General features: G+C 28.8%; 1 protein-coding gene across 3 annotated transcripts in view; it reads right to left on the reverse strand.

Annotated features, from left to right (window-relative positions):
- LOC143056934 (centrosomal protein of 104 kDa-like) overlaps positions 1–14665 on the reverse strand; it is a 67686-nt gene that overhangs the window by 30402 nt on the left and 22619 nt on the right. The window lies entirely within an intron of this gene.

The following is a 14665-nucleotide window of genomic DNA, read 5'->3' on the forward strand; positions in this document are numbered from 1 at the left end:
AAATACAAGTATATTGAAGGCTTAAAACTCAATATGTTTCTCCTATCACATTTATTGCTATAATTCCAACCTAAAATGTACAAGTATATTGAAGGCTTAAAACTCAATATGTTTCTCCTATCACATTTATTGCTATAATTCCAACCTGAAATGTACAAGTATATTGAAGGCTTAAAACTCAATATGTTTCTCCTATCACATTTATTGCTATAATTCCAACCTAAAATGTACAAGTATATTGTAGGCCTAAAACTCAATATGTTTCTCCTATCACATTTATTGCTATAATTCCAACCTAAAATGTACAAGTATATTGAAGGCTTAAAACTCAATATGTTTCTCCTATCACATTTATTGCTATAATTCCAACCTGAAAAATACAAGTATACTGAAGGCCTAAAACTCAATATGTTTCTCCTATCACATTTATTGCTATAATTCCAACCTAAAATGTACAAGTATATTGAAGGCTTAAAACTCAATATGTTTCTCCTATCACATTTATTGCTATAATTCCAACCTAAAATGTACAAGTATATTGTAGGCCTAAAACTCAATATGTTTCTCCTATCACATTTATTGCTATAATTCCAACCTAAAATGTACAAGTATATTGAAGGCTTAAAACTCAATATGTTTCTCCTATCACATTTATTGCTATAATTCCAACCTGAAAAATACAAGTATACTGAAGGCCTAAAACTCAATATGTTTCTCCTATCACATTTATTGCTATAATTCCAACCTAAAATGTACAAGTATATTGTAGGCCTAAAACTCAATATGTTTCTCCTATCACATTTATTGCTATAATTCCAACCTAAAAAGTACAAGTATATTGAAGGCTTAAAACTCAATATGTTTCTCCTATCACATTTATTGCTATAATTCCAACCTGAAAAATACACGTATATTGAAGGCTTAAAACTCAATATGTTTCTCCTATCACATTTATTGCTATAATTCCAACCTAAAATGTACAAGTATATTGAAGGCCTAAAACTCAATATGTTTCTCCTATCACATTTATTGCTATAATTCCAACCTAAAAAGTACAAGTATATTGAAGGCTTAAAACTCAATATGTTTCTCCTATCACATTTATTGCTATAATTCCAACCTGAAAAATACACGTATATTGAAGGCTTAAAACTCAATATGTTTCTCCTATCACATTTATTGCTATAATTCCAACCTAAAATGTACAAGTATATTGAAGGCCTAAAACTCAATATGTTTCTCCTATCACATTTATTGCTATAATTCCAACCTGAAAAATACAAGTATATTGAAGGCCTAAAACTCAATATGTTTCTCCTATCACATTTATTGCTATAATTCCAACCTAAAATGTACAAGTATATTGTAGGCCTAAAACTCAATATGTTTCTCCTATCACATTTATTGCTATAATTCCAACCTAAAATGTACAAGTATATTGAAGGCCTAAAACTCAATATGTTTCTCCTATCACATTTATTGCTATAATTCCAACCTAAAATGTACAAGTATATTGAAGGCCTAAAACTCAATATGTTTCTCCTATCACATTTATTGCTATAATTCCAACCTAAAAAGTACAAGTATATTGAAGGCCTAAAACTCAATATGTTTCTCCTATCACATTTATTGCTATAATTCCAACCTAAAATGTACAAGTATATTGAAGGCCTAAAACTCAATATGTTTCTCCTATCACATTTATTGCTATAATTCCAACCTAAAATGTACAAGTATATTGAAGGCTTAAAACTCAATATGTTTCTCCTATCACATTTATTGCTATAATTCCAACCTGAAAAATACAAGTATACTGAAGGCCTAAAACTCAATATGTTTCTCCTATCACATTTATTGCTATAATTCCAACCTAAAATGTACAAGTATATTGTAGGCCTAAAACTCAATATGTTTCTCCTATCACATTTATTGCTATAATTCCAACCTAAAAAGTACAAGTATATTGAAGGCTTAAAACTCAATATGTTTCTCCTATCACATTTATTGCTATAATTCCAACCTGAAAAATACACGTATATTGAAGGCTTAAAACTCAATATGTTTCTCCTATCACATTTATTGCTATAATTCCAACCTAAAATGTACAAGTATATTGAAGGCCTAAAACTCAATATGTTTCTCCTATCACATTTATTGCTATAATTCCAACCTAAAAAGTACAAGTATATTGAAGGCTTAAAACTCAATATGTTTCTCCTATCACATTTATTGCTATAATTCCAACCTCAAAAATACAAGTATATTGAAGGCCTAAAACTCAATATGTTTCTCCTATCACATTTATTGCTATAATTCCAACCTAAAATGTACAAGTATATTGTAGGCCTAAAACTCAATATGTTTCTCCTATCACATTTATTGCTATAATTCCAACCTAAAATGTACAAGTATATTGTAGGCCTAAAACTCAATATGTTTCTCCTATCACATTTATTGCTATAATTCCAACCTAAAATGTACAAGTATATTGTAGGCCTAAAACTCAATATGTTTCTCCTATCACATTTATTGCTATAATTCCAACCTAAAAAGTACAAGTATATTGAAGGCTTAAAACTCAATATGTTTCTCCTATCACATTTATTGCTATAATTCCAACCTGAAAAATACAAGTATATTGAAGGCTTAAAACTCAATATGTTTCTCCTATCACATTTATTGCTATAATTCCAACCTGAAAAATACAAGTATATTGAAGGCCTAAAACTCAATATGTTTCTCCTATCACATTTATTGCTATAATTCCAACCTAAAATGTACAAGTATATTGTAGGCCTAAAACTCAATATGTTTCTCCTATCACATTTATTGCTATAATTCCAACCTAAAATGTACAAGTATATTGTAGGCCTAAAACTCAATATGTTTCTCCTATCACATTTATTGCTATAATTCCAACCTAAAATGTACAAGTATATTGTAGGCCTAAAACTCAATATGTTTCTCCTATCACATTTATTGCTATAATTCCAACCTAAAAAGTACAAGTATATTGAAGGCTTAAAACTCAATATGTTTCTCCTATCACATTTATTGCTATAATTCCAACCTGAAAAATACAAGTATATTGAAGGCTTAAAACTCAATATGTTTCTCCTATCACATTTATTGCTATAATTCCAACCTGAAATGTACAAGTATATTGAAGGCCTAAAACTCAATATGTTTCTCCTATCACATTTATTGCTATAATTCCAACCTAAAAAGTACAAGTATATTGTAGGCCTAAAACTCAATATGTTTCTCCTATCACATTTATTGCTATAATTCCAACCTAAAAAATACAAGTATATTGAAGGCTTAAAACTCAATATGTTTCTCCTATCACATTTATTGCTATAATTCCAACCTAAAATGTACAAGTATATTGTAGGCCTAAAACTCAATATGTTTCTCCTATCACATTTATTGCTATAATTCCAACCTAAAATGTACAAGTATATTGTAGGCCTAAAACTCAATATGTTTCTCCTATCACATTTATTGCTATAATTCCAACCTAAAAAGTACAAGTATATTGAAGGCTTAAAACTCAATATGTTTCTCCTATCACATTTATTGCTATAATTCCAACCTGAAAAATACAAGTATATAGAAGGCTTAAAACTCAATATGTTTCTCCTATCACATTTATTGCTATAATTCCAACCTGAAAAATACAAGTATATTGAAGGCCTAAAACTCAATATGTTTCTCCTATCACATTTATTGCTATAATTCCAACCTAAAATGTACAAGTATATTGTAGGCCTAAAACTCAATATGTTTCTCCTATCACATTTATTGCTATAATTCCAACCTAAAATGTACAAGTATATTGTAGGCCTAAAACTCAATATGTTTCTCCTATCACATTTATTGCTATAATTCCAACCTAAAAAGTACAAGTATATTGAAGGCTTAAAACTCAATATGTTTCTCCTATCACATTTATTGCTATAATTCCAACCTGAAAAATACAAGTATATTGAAGGCTTAAAACTCAATATGTTTCTCCTATCACATTTATTGCTATAATTCCAACCTGAAAAATACAAGTATATTGAAGGCCTAAAACTCAATATGTTTCTCCTATCACATTTATTGCTATAATTCCAACCTAAAATGTACAAGTATATTGTAGGCCTAAAACTCAATATGTTTCTCCTATCACATTTATTGCTATAATTCCAACCTAAAAAGTACAAGTATATTGAAGGCTTAAAACTCAATATGTTTCTCCTATCACATTTATTGCTATAATTCCAACCTGAAAAATACAAGTATATTGAAGGCTTAAAACTCAATATGTTTCTCCTATCACATTTATTGCTATAATTCCAACCTGAAAAATACAAGTATATTGAAGGCTTAAAACTCAATATGTTTCTCCTATCACATTTATTGCTATAATTCCAACCTGAAAAATACAAGTATATTGAAGGCTTAAAACTCAATATGTTTCTCCTATCACATTTATTGCTATAATTCCAACCTGAAAAATACAAGTATATTGAAGGCTTAAAACTCAATATGTTTCTCCTATCACATTTATTGCTATAATTCCAACCTAAAATGTACAAGTATATTGTAGGCCTAAAACTCAATATGTTTCTCCTATCACATTTATTGCTATAATTCCAACCTAAAATGTACAAGTATATTGTAGGCCTAAAACTCAATATGTTTCTCCTATCACATTTATTGCTATAATTCCAACCTAAAATGTACAAGTATATTGTAGGCCTAAAACTCAATATGTTTCTCCTATCACATTTATTGCTATAATTCCAACCTGAAAAATACAAGTATATTGAAGGCTTAAAACTCAATATGTTTCTCCTATCACATTTATTGCTATAATTCCAACCTGAAAAATACAAGTATATTGAAGGCTTAAAACTCAATATGTTTCTCCTATCACATTTATTGCTATAATTCCAACCTAAAATGTACAAGTATATTGTAGGCCTAAAACTCAATATGTTTCTCCTATCACATTTATTGCTATAATTCCAACCTAAAATGTACAAGTATATTGTAGGCCTAAAACTCAATATGTTTCTCCTATCACATTTATTGCTATAATTCCAACCTAAAAAGTACAAGTATATTGAAGGCTTAAAACTCAATATGTTTCTCCTATCACATTTATTGCTATAATTCCAACCTGAAAAATACACGTATATTGAAGGCTTAAAACTCAATATGTTTCTCCTATCACATTTATTGCTATAATTCCAACCTAAAATGTACAAGTATATTGAAGGCCTAAAACTCAATATGTTTCTCCTATCACATTTATTGCTATAATTCCAACCTAAAAAGTACAAGTATATTGAAGGCTTAAAACTCAATATGTTTCTCCTATCACATTTATTGCTATAATTCCAACCTGAAAAATACAAGTATATTGAAGGCCTAAAACTCAATATGTTTCTCCTATCACATTTATTGCTATAATTCCAACCTAAAATGTACAAGTATATTGTAGGCCTAAAACTCAATATGTTTCTCCTATCACATTTATTGCTATAATTCCAACCTAAAATGTACAAGTATATTGTAGGCCTAAAACTCAATATGTTTCTCCTATCACATTTATTGCTATAATTCCAACCTAAAATGTACAAGTATATTGTAGGCCTAAAACTCAATATGTTTCTCCTATCACATTTATTGCTATAATTCCAACCTAAAAAGTACAAGTATATTGAAGGCTTAAAACTCAATATGTTTCTCCTATCACATTTATTGCTATAATTCCAACCTGAAAAATACAAGTATATTGAAGGCTTAAAACTCAATATGTTTCTCCTATCACATTTATTGCTATAATTCCAACCTGAAAAATACAAGTATATTGAAGGCCTAAAACTCAATATGTTTCTCCTATCACATTTATTGCTATAATTCCAACCTAAAATGTACAAGTATATTGTAGGCCTAAAACTCAATATGTTTCTCCTATCACATTTATTGCTATAATTCCAACCTAAAATGTACAAGTATATTGTAGGCCTAAAACTCAATATGTTTCTCCTATCACATTTATTGCTATAATTCCAACCTAAAAAATACAAGTATATTGAAGGCTTAAAACTCAATATGTTTCTCCTATCACATTTATTGCTATAATTCCAACCTAAAATGTACAAGTATATTGTAGGCCTAAAACTCAATATGTTTCTCCTATCACATTTATTGCTATAATTCCAACCTAAAATGTACAAGTATATTGTAGGCCTAAAACTCAATATGTTTCTCCTATCACATTTATTGCTATAATTCCAACCTAAAAAGTACAAGTATATTGAAGGCTTAAAACTCAATATGTTTCTCCTATCACATTTATTGCTATAATTCCAACCTGAAAAATACAAGTATATTGAAGGCTTAAAACTCAATATGTTTCTCCTATCACATTTATTGCTATAATTCCAACCTGAAAAATACAAGTATATTGAAGGCCTAAAACTCAATATGTTTCTCCTATCACATTTATTGCTATAATTCCAACCTAAAATGTACAAGTATATTGTAGGCCTAAAACTCAATATGTTTCTCCTATCACATTTATTGCTATAATTCCAACCTAAAATGTACAAGTATATTGTAGGCCTAAAACTCAATATGTTTCTCCTATCACATTTATTGCTATAATTCCAACCTAAAATGTACAAGTATATTGTAGGCCTAAAACTCAATATGTTTCTCCTATCACATTTATTGCTATAATTCCAACCTAAAAAGTACAAGTATATTGAAGGCTTAAAACTCAATATGTTTCTCCTATCACATTTATTGCTATAATTCCAACCTGAAAAATACAAGTATATTGAAGGCTTAAAACTCAATATGTTTCTCCTATCACATTTATTGCTATAATTCCAACCTGAAAAATACAAGTATATTGAAGGCCTAAAACTCAATATGTTTCTCCTATCACATTTATTGCTATAATTCCAACCTAAAATGTACAAGTATATTGTAGGCCTAAAACTCAATATGTTTCTCCTATCACATTTATTGCTATAATTCCAACCTAAAAAGTACAAGTATATTGAAGGCTTAAAACTCAATATGTTTCTCCTATCACATTTATTGCTATAATTCCAACCTGAAAAATAAAAGTATATTGAAGGCTTAAAACTCAATATGTTTCTCCTATCACATTTATTGCTATAATTCCAACCTGAAAAATACAAGTATATTGAAGGCTTAAAACTCAATATGTTTCTCCTATCACATTTATTGCTATAATTCCAACCTGAAAAATACAAGTATATTGAAGGCTTAAAACTCAATATGTTTCTCCTATCACATTTATTGCTATAATTCCAACCTAAAATGTACAAGTATATTGTAGGCCTAAAACTCAATATGTTTCTCCTATCACATTTATTGCTATAATTCCAACCTAAAATGTACAAGTATATTGTAGGCTTAAAACTCAATATGTTTCTCCTATCACATTTATTGCTATAATTCCAACCTAAAATGTACAAGTATATTGAAGGCTTAAAACTCAATATGTTTCTCCTATCACATTTATTGCTATAATTCCAACCTAAAAAGTACAAGTATATTGAAGGCTTAAAACTCAATATGTTTCTCCTATCACATTTATTGCTATAATTCCAACCTAAAATGTACAAGTATATTGTAGGCCTAAAACTCAATATGTTTCTCCTATCACATTTATTGCTATAATTCCAACCTAAAATGTACAAGTATATTGAAGGCTTAAAACTCAATATGTTTCTCCTATCACATTTATTGCTATAATTCCAACCTGAAAAATACAAGTATACTGAAGGCCTAAAACTCAATATGTTTCTCCTATCACATTTATTGCTATAATTCCAACCTAAAATGTACAAGTATATTGAAGGCTTAAAACTCAATATGTTTCTCCTATCACATTTATTGCTATAATTCCAACCTGAAAAATACAAGTATATTGAAGGCTTAAAACTCAATATGTTTCTCCTATCACATTTATTGCTATAATTCCAACCTGAAATGTACAAGTATATTGAAGGCTTAAAACTCAATATGTTTCTCCTATCACATTTATTGCTATAATTCCAACCTAAAATGTACAAGTATATTGAAGGCTTAAAACTCAATATGTTTCTCCTATCACATTTATTGCTATAATTCCAACCTGAAAAATACAAGTATATTGAAGGCTTAAAACTCAATATGTTTCTCCTATCACATTTATTGCTATAATTCCAACCTAAAATGTACAAGTATATTGAAGGCTTAAAACTCAATATGTTTCTCCTATCACATTTATTGCTATAATTCCAACCTGAAAAATACAAGTATATTGAAGGCTTAAAACTCAATATGTTTCTCCTATCACATTTATTGCTATAATTCCAACCTAAAATGTACAAGTATATTGAAGGCTTAAAACTCAATATGTTTCTCCTATCACATTTATTGCTATAATTCCAACCTGAAAAATACAAGTATATTGAAGGCTTAAAACTCAATATGTTTCTCCTATCACATTTATTGCTATAATTCCAACCTAAAATGTACAAGTATATTGAAGGCTTAAAACTCAATATGTTTCTCCTATCACATTTATTGCTATAATTCCAACCTGAAAAATACAAGTATATTGAAGGCTTAAAACTCAATATGTTTCTCCTATCACATTTATTGCTATAATTCCAACCTAAAATGTACAAGTATATTGAAGGCTTAAAACTCAATATGTTTCTCCTATCACATTTATTGCTATAATTCCAACCTGAAATGTACAAGTATATTGAAGGCTTAAAACTCAATATGTTTCTCCTATCACATTTATTGCTATAATTCCAACCTAAAATGTACAAGTATATTGTAGGCCTAAAACTCAATATGTTTCTCCTATCACATTTATTGCTATAATTCCAACCTAAAATGTACAAGTATATTGAAGGCTTAAAACTCAATATGTTTCTCCTATCACATTTATTGCTATAATTCCAACCTGAAAAATACAAGTATACTGAAGGCCTAAAACTCAATATGTTTCTCCTATCACATTTATTGCTATAATTCCAACCTAAAATGTACAAGTATATTGAAGGCTTAAAACTCAATATGTTTCTCCTATCACATTTATTGCTATAATTCCAACCTAAAATGTACAAGTATATTGTAGGCCTAAAACTCAATATGTTTCTCCTATCACATTTATTGCTATAATTCCAACCTAAAATGTACAAGTATATTGAAGGCTTAAAACTCAATATGTTTCTCCTATCACATTTATTGCTATAATTCCAACCTGAAAAATACAAGTATACTGAAGGCCTAAAACTCAATATGTTTCTCCTATCACATTTATTGCTATAATTCCAACCTAAAATGTACAAGTATATTGTAGGCCTAAAACTCAATATGTTTCTCCTATCACATTTATTGCTATAATTCCAACCTAAAAAGTACAAGTATATTGAAGGCTTAAAACTCAATATGTTTCTCCTATCACATTTATTGCTATAATTCCAACCTGAAAAATACACGTATATTGAAGGCTTAAAACTCAATATGTTTCTCCTATCACATTTATTGCTATAATTCCAACCTAAAATGTACAAGTATATTGAAGGCCTAAAACTCAATATGTTTCTCCTATCACATTTATTGCTATAATTCCAACCTAAAAAGTACAAGTATATTGAAGGCTTAAAACTCAATATGTTTCTCCTATCACATTTATTGCTATAATTCCAACCTGAAAAATACACGTATATTGAAGGCTTAAAACTCAATATGTTTCTCCTATCACATTTATTGCTATAATTCCAACCTAAAATGTACAAGTATATTGAAGGCCTAAAACTCAATATGTTTCTCCTATCACATTTATTGCTATAATTCCAACCTGAAAAATACAAGTATATTGAAGGCCTCAAACTCAATATGTTTCTCCTATCACATTTATTGCTATAATTCCAACCTAAAATGTACAAGTATATTGTAGGCCTAAAACTCAATATGTTTCTCCTATCACATTTATTGCTATAATTCCAACCTAAAATGTACAAGTATATTGAAGGCCTAAAACTCAATATGTTTCTCCTATCACATTTATTGCTATAATTCCAACCTAAAATGTACAAGTATATTGAAGGCCTAAAACTCAATATGTTTCTCCTATCACATTTATTGCTATAATTCCAACCTAAAAAGTACAAGTATATTGAAGGCCTAAAACTCAATATGTTTCTCCTATCACATTTATTGCTATAATTCCAACCTAAAATGTACAAGTATATTGAAGGCCTAAAACTCAATATGTTTCTCCTATCACATTTATTGCTATAATTCCAACCTAAAATGTACAAGTATATTGAAGGCTTAAAACTCAATATGTTTCTCCTATCACATTTATTGCTATAATTCCAACCTGAAAAATACAAGTATACTGAAGGCCTAAAACTCAATATGTTTCTCCTATCACATTTATTGCTATAATTCCAACCTAAAATGTACAAGTATATTGTAGGCCTAAAACTCAATATGTTTCTCCTATCACATTTATTGCTATAATTCCAACCTAAAAAGTACAAGTATATTGAAGGCTTAAAACTCAATATGTTTCTCCTATCACATTTATTGCTATAATTCCAACCTGAAAAATACACGTATATTGAAGGCTTAAAACTCAATATGTTTCTCCTATCACATTTATTGCTATAATTCCAACCTAAAATGTACAAGTATATTGAAGGCCTAAAACTCAATATGTTTCTCCTATCACATTTATTGCTATAATTCCAACCTAAAAAGTACAAGTATATTGAAGGCTTAAAACTCAATATGTTTCTCCTATCACATTTATTGCTATAATTCCAACCTGAAAAATACAAGTATATTGAAGGCCTAAAACTCAATATGTTTCTCCTATCACATTTATTGCTATAATTCCAACCTAAAATGTACAAGTATATTGTAGGCCTAAAACTCAATATGTTTCTCCTATCACATTTATTGCTATAATTCCAACCTAAAATGTACAAGTATATTGTAGGCCTAAAACTCAATATGTTTCTCCTATCACATTTATTGCTATAATTCCAACCTAAAATGTACAAGTATATTGTAGGCCTAAAACTCAATATGTTTCTCCTATCACATTTATTGCTATAATTCCAACCTAAAAAGTACAAGTATATTGAAGGCTTAAAACTCAATATGTTTCTCCTATCACATTTATTGCTATAATTCCAACCTGAAAAATACAAGTATATTGAAGGCTTAAAACTCAATATGTTTCTCCTATCACATTTATTGCTATAATTCCAACCTGAAAAATACAAGTATATTGAAGGCCTAAAACTCAATATGTTTCTCCTATCACATTTATTGCTATAATTCCAACCTAAAATGTACAAGTATATTGTAGGCCTAAAACTCAATATGTTTCTCCTATCACATTTATTGCTATAATTCCAACCTAAAATGTACAAGTATATTGTAGGCCTAAAACTCAATATGTTTCTCCTATCACATTTATTGCTATAATTCCAACCTAAAAAATACAAGTATATTGAAGGCTTAAAACTCAATATGTTTCTCCTATCACATTTATTGCTATAATTCCAACCTAAAATGTACAAGTATATTGTAGGCCTAAAACTCAATATGTTTCTCCTATCACATTTATTGCTATAATTCCAACCTAAAATGTACAAGTATATTGTAGGCCTAAAACTCAATATGTTTCTCCTATCACATTTATTGCTATAATTCCAACCTAAAAAGTACAAGTATATTGAAGGCTTAAAACTCAATATGTTTCTCCTATCACATTTATTGCTATAATTCCAACCTGAAAAATACAAGTATATTGAAGGCTTAAAACTCAATATGTTTCTCCTATCACATTTATTGCTATAATTCCAACCTGAAAAATACAAGTATATTGAAGGCCTAAAACTCAATATGTTTCTCCTATCACATTTATTGCTATAATTCCAACCTAAAATGTACAAGTATATTGTAGGCCTAAAACTCAATATGTTTCTCCTATCACATTTATTGCTATAATTCCAACCTAAAATGTACAAGTATATTGTAGGCCTAAAACTCAATATGTTTCTCCTATCACATTTATTGCTATAATTCCAACCTAAAATGTACAAGTATATTGTAGGCCTAAAACTCAATATGTTTCTCCTATCACATTTATTGCTATAATTCCAACCTAAAAAGTACAAGTATATTGAAGGCTTAAAACTCAATATGTTTCTCCTATCACATTTATTGCTATAATTCCAACCTGAAAAATACAAGTATATTGAAGGCTTAAAACTCAATATGTTTCTCCTATCACATTTATTGATATAATTCCAACCTGAAAAATACAAGTATATTGAAGGCCTAAAACTCAATATGTTTCTCCTATCACATTTATTGCTATAATTCCAACCTAAAATGTACAAGTATATTGTAGGCCTAAAACTCAATATGTTTCTCCTATCACATTTATTGCTATAATTCCAACCTAAAAAGTACAAGTATATTGAAGGCTTAAAACTCAATATGTTTCTCCTATCACATTTATTGCTATAATTCCAACCTGAAAAATACAAGTATATTGAAGGCTTAAAACTCAATATGTTTCTCCTATCACATTTATTGCTATAATTCCAACCTGAAAAATACAAGTATATTGAAGGCTTAAAACTCAATATGTTTCTCCTATCACATTTATTGCTATAATTCCAACCTGAAAAATACAAGTATATTGAAGGCTTAAAACTCAATATGTTTCTCCTATCACATTTATTGCTATAATTCCAACCTGAAAAAATACAAGTATATTGAAGGCTTAAAACTCAATATGTTTCTCCTATCACATTTATTGCTATAATTCCAACCTAAAATGTACAAGTATATTGTAGGCCTAAAACTCAATATGTTTCTCCTATCACATTTATTGCTATAATTCCAACCTAAAATGTACAAGTATATTGTAGGCCTAAAACTCAATATGTTTCTCCTATCACATTTATTGCTATAATTCCAACCTAAAATGTACAAGTATATTGTAGGCCTAAAACTCAATATGTTTCTCCTATCACATTTATTGCTATAATTCCAACCTGAAAAATACAAGTATATTGAAGGCTTAAAACTCAATATGTTTCTCCTATCACATTTATTGCTATAATTCCAACCTGAAAAATACAAGTATATTGAAGGCTTAAAACTCAATATGTTTCTCCTATCACATTTATTGCTATAATTCCAACCTAAAATGTACAAGTATATTGTAGGCCTAAAACTCAATATGTTTCTCCTATCACATTTATTGCTATAATTCCAACCTAAAATGTACAAGTATATTGTAGGCCTAAAACTCAATATGTTTCTCCTATCACATTTATTGCTATAATTCCAACCTAAAAAGTACAAGTATATTGAAGGCTTAAAACTCAATATGTTTCTCCTATCACATTTATTGCTATAATTCCAACCTGAAAAATACACGTATATTGAAGGCTTAAAACTCAATATGTTTCTCCTATCACATTTATTGCTATAATTCCAACCTAAAATGTACAAGTATATTGAAGGCCTAAAACTCAATATGTTTCTCCTATCACATTTATTGCTATAATTCCAACCTAAAAAGTACAAGTATATTGAAGGCTTAAAACTCAATATGTTTCTCCTATCACATTTATTGCTATAATTCCAACCTGAAAAATACAAGTATATTGAAGGCCTAAAACTCAATATGTTTCTCCTATCACATTTATTGCTATAATTCCAACCTAAAATGTACAAGTATATTGTAGGCCTAAAACTCAATATGTTTCTCCTATCACATTTATTGCTATAATTCCAACCTAAAATGTACAAGTATATTGTAGGCCTAAAACTCAATATGTTTCTCCTATCACATTTATTGCTATAATTCCAACCTAAAAAGTACAAGTATATTGAAGGCTTAAAACTCAATATGTTTCTCCTATCACATTTATTGCTATAATTCCAACCTGAAAAATACAAGTATATTGAAGGCTTAAAACTCAATATGTTTCTCCTATCACATTTATTGCTATAATTCCAACCTGAAAAATACAAGTATATTGAAGGCCTAAAACTCAATATGTTTCTCCTATCACATTTATTGCTATAATTCCAACCTAAAATGTACAAGTATATTGTAGGCCTAAAACTCAATATGTTTCTCCTATCACATTTATTGCTATAATTCCAACCTAAAATGTACAAGTATATTGTAGGCCTAAAACTCAATATGTTTCTCCTATCACATTTATTGCTATAATTCCAACCTAAAAAGTACAAGTATATTGAAGGCTTAAAACTCAATATGTTTCTCCTATCACATTTATTGCTATAATTCCAACCTGAAAAATACACGTATATTGAAGGCTTAAAACTCAATATGTTTCTCCTATCACATTTATTGCTATAATTCCAACCTAAAATGTACAAGTATATTGAAGGCCTAAAACTCAATATGTTTCTCCTATCACATTTATTGCTATAATTCCAACCTAAAAAGTACAAGTATATTGAAGGCTTAAAACTCAATATGTTTCTCCTATCACATTTATTGCTATAATTCCAACCTGAAAAATACAAGTATATTGAAGGCCTAAAACTCAATATGTTT

The sequence above is a fragment of the Mytilus galloprovincialis genome, chromosome 13 (genome assembly GCF_965363235.1).
Source record: "Mytilus galloprovincialis chromosome 13, xbMytGall1.hap1.1, whole genome shotgun sequence".
In the NCBI taxonomy this organism is placed as follows: Eukaryota; Metazoa; Mollusca; class Bivalvia; order Mytilida; family Mytilidae; genus Mytilus; species Mytilus galloprovincialis.